Source organism: Ovis aries, chromosome X (genome assembly GCF_016772045.2).
Source record: "Ovis aries strain OAR_USU_Benz2616 breed Rambouillet chromosome X, ARS-UI_Ramb_v3.0, whole genome shotgun sequence".
NCBI lineage: Eukaryota > Metazoa > Chordata > Mammalia > Artiodactyla > Bovidae > Ovis > Ovis aries.
This window is the reverse complement of record NC_056080.1, coordinates 1808101-1811471: the sequence shown is the minus strand read 5'-3', so window position 1 is coordinate 1811471 and position 3371 is coordinate 1808101. Positions and strand designations below refer to the sequence as shown.

General features: G+C 46.3%; 1 long non-coding RNA gene across 3 annotated transcripts in view; it reads left to right on the top strand.

Annotated features, from left to right (window-relative positions):
* The window catches only part of LOC105605336 (uncharacterized), a 327912-nt gene that overhangs the window by 219214 nt on the left and 105327 nt on the right, over positions 1 to 3371 (top strand). The window lies entirely within an intron of this gene.

Genomic DNA, 3371 nt, shown 5'->3' with positions numbered 1-3371 from the left:
TTGCTTTTATCTCAAATTATATATACAGGTTATCTTTTAGTTTTATATTCTAGGCATTTCCCTACTTTGTCTTCCATTGTTCCGATGAACTTTTCCCATCCTTCTATTTCTAATTTTCAAGTATTCTTTCTGGCTTTTTCGTTATTTTCCTTTGCACATAAATTTAATCTCTGTTAACGGATGTGGCATGATTAGAATACTGTTGAGCATCAAGTTGGTGTGTGTTTTACATTCTCGTCGCTAAACCGCTTCTTTTGTAAAAAATTCATTTATTTTAATTGGAGGCTAATTACAATCTTGTAGTGGTTTTGCCATACATTGAGCTAAGCCGCTTCTAAGCCACTAAACCCCTTCTCTGCTGAAACCGCGCGTGAGATCAGTGTTTAACTTATCCGGCGGTTGGTGTGCGTTCCTGTCACTGCGGTTTCGTGACATTCTGCTTCCATCCGTTTTCCCGAGTGAAAGTGAGAGCTGTCCAGGCGTTCAGTAGAGATGAGCAGGCTTTGTGACCTCTGAGGTTGGTTTGGATTGCCCCTCTGAGGGTTCCGTTCGATGTCACAGAGCCCCCGAATGGTACAGCAAGAATATTACTTCCTCTGGGACGTCAGGACTCTCACCCTAGTGCCTCCTCTTCTCCAGGTAGCCTTTCCGCTTATAAAGAGAAGAGCCCTCGGGGTTTTCCTTGTTTGCTTTCGTGCAGGCAGGTGGAAGGCATTTGCTTCACAAACCGAAACGCTAAATTACTAATGACAGCCCGTTCCTGTGAAATATTTACATATTATGTGACAGTTACACTAATCACTTAAAACTTGACCTTATATTCTTGGAATTAAGTTTCACAAGTAAGAATATAGCCTTCCATTTGAAAGAAGAGAACATAAGATATTTTTGTATAGATTTTAAGAAAAATTCTTCGATTCAGAAAATATGAAAGCACATCTCAAACACATCTCCTTTTCAACAATTTTATTTTAAATATCGATTGTTTTCACTGTTTTCTGAACTGATGGAAATGGAAGGTTCAATCCTGCCTAGTGACTCGAGGGCTGAAGAGCTATAGCCTGTGCCTTCTCTTTTCAAATGTAAGCGAAGAAAGCGCCTCCCGAGTAAGAACTCTTAAACTTTGGGTTTTGCATCCACCATATTTTAATCAGGTACAGTTTGCATCTGACCCCCTACCGTGTGCCTAAATTAGATTGGAAATTAAAGAGCAAAGGATGCCCGTAGCACTGAACTGCTCATAGTTGGAAGTCTGAGAAGATAGCAGACAAGAATCAGTTGGGCGTTTTGACCTGCGACTCATCACGGCATCCAGGGAATTGCTCATACCAGTAGGTGTAATATGTGAAATAAAACTACAGAAATAATGTGTGAAGTACATGCAGTATAGAAATAAGACATTTCACATTTCATTGCATCTTACTCACAGGCAGTCATCACTCTTAGCAGTTGTTTTCTTTCACAACTTGAGCCCAACTTTCTTTTTTTCCCATTTCTCCTTTCTTCCGAAAATGAATCGATGAAAGAAGAGAAACCACAGAAACAAAAGCACAAATCATCTCGCACAGGGTGTTCTGCAAACTGGCGGCTTTTCGACTTTACTTTATACTGTGGCTGTGTTCTGAGAAGACCCTCTCCCATCCTTCGGTACTCTTTACGTCCTGCACAAATCCGCCCTCTTGGGGACTCCTCATATCATACGGCATTAAACCGAGGGCTTGAAGGAAGACAGTGATGAATCCGGGGCAGATTTTTGCCTTTCACCTGCAGGGGCTGCCAGATGTCTTAGATCAGGAAGCATAGACTGTCCGGGCCGTGTCGCTGGGCGGTGCAAACTCACAATGGAAGAGACACTGAACGCCATGTGAGAGGTCCTCGCATGGCACGTCGCGTCTGCACTGAGCTGTCAAGCGTGGACTGCAGCTAGGCAGAAGGCAGGAGGAGAAGGGGACAACAGAGGGTGAGCTGGTTGGGTGGCATCACCGACTCGATGGACAGGAGTTTGAGTAGACTCCGGGAGTTGCTGATGGACAAGGAGCCCTGGCGTGCTGCAGTCCATGGGGTCGCAAAAGTTCAGACACGACTGAGCGACTGAACTGGAGGCATGTGTACCAGTGCGACGCCTGTGCCAAGGCACACGTTAGCATGTGCTGCAGAAACAGCACATTTCTGGTGCTGTTCGTTGGAAGCGGAACATCACGAAACTGCAGAGTCAGGAGCTCACCAGTCCAAGGCACCGGTTTGATTGGAGTCAACACTGTGTGATGTCACAAGAATTAATGACCGAGAGGAAGACTGGAGATGGGTCCTGGAGAACTTGACTTTTGGCAGGAGGGTTTCATGCTTCAAAAAGGGGGTAATGATGGTTCCTTTTGTAAAGCTGATTCTGTTTGTTTATTGGCTGTGCTGGGTCTTTGCTGCTGCACAGACTTTTCTCCAGCTGGGGTGAGCGGAAATTGTTCTCTGTTTATGGTTCGCAGGCTTCTCATTGCAGTAGCCTCTCTTGTCGTAGAGCGCAGTCTCTAGGGCTCACGGACGTCAGTAGTTGCGACACGTGGGCTCAGTGGTTGTGATTCCTGGGCTCCAGTACTCAGGCTCAGTACTTGTGATACACAGACTTAGTTGTTCTGAGGCATGTGGGATCTTCCTGGACTGGGGATCGAACCAGTATCTCCAGTGTTGGCAGGTGGATTCTTTACCACTGAGCCACCAGGGCAGTCCCCCATGATGATTCCTTATTTTATTTTATTTTTTTAAAGCAGCAGCATAGGCTGGTCAGTCCCAGCTCTGTTTTGAGAGGATGAATCTGGCTGTGGACAGTCAGAGGGAGCTCAGACCAGAGGCTGGAGATGAGATGAGAGAAGGAGGAGGTTCTTGCCAAAACCTAGGTGAAAGTCGTCCAGGAAGGATGAATTTAAGAAGCGTGTAGATGGTACAAGCAGTGTGACTTGTACACTGCAGGAGAAAGGAAACAGGATTAATCCCCAGATGGACCTTTATTGCCCATTTGCATTGTATGAAAGTGAAAGTCGCTCAGTCGTGTCCAACTCTTTGCAACCCCCATGGTCTATACAGTGCGTAGAATTCTCCAGACCAGAATACTGGAGTGGGGAGCCTTTCCCTTCTCCAGGGCATCTTCCCAACCCAGGGATCAAACCGGGGTCTCCCACATTGCAGGCGGATTCTTGACCAGCTGAGCCACCAGGGAAGCCCAAGAATACTGAAGTGGGTAGCCTATCCCTTCTCCAGGGGATCTTTGCAACCCAGGAATCGAACTGGGGTCTCCCGCATTGCAGGCGGATTCTTTACCAGCTGAACCACCAGGGAAGCCCTTTATTGCCCACGGTCATCTCAAAATAGCCAGTCCCAAG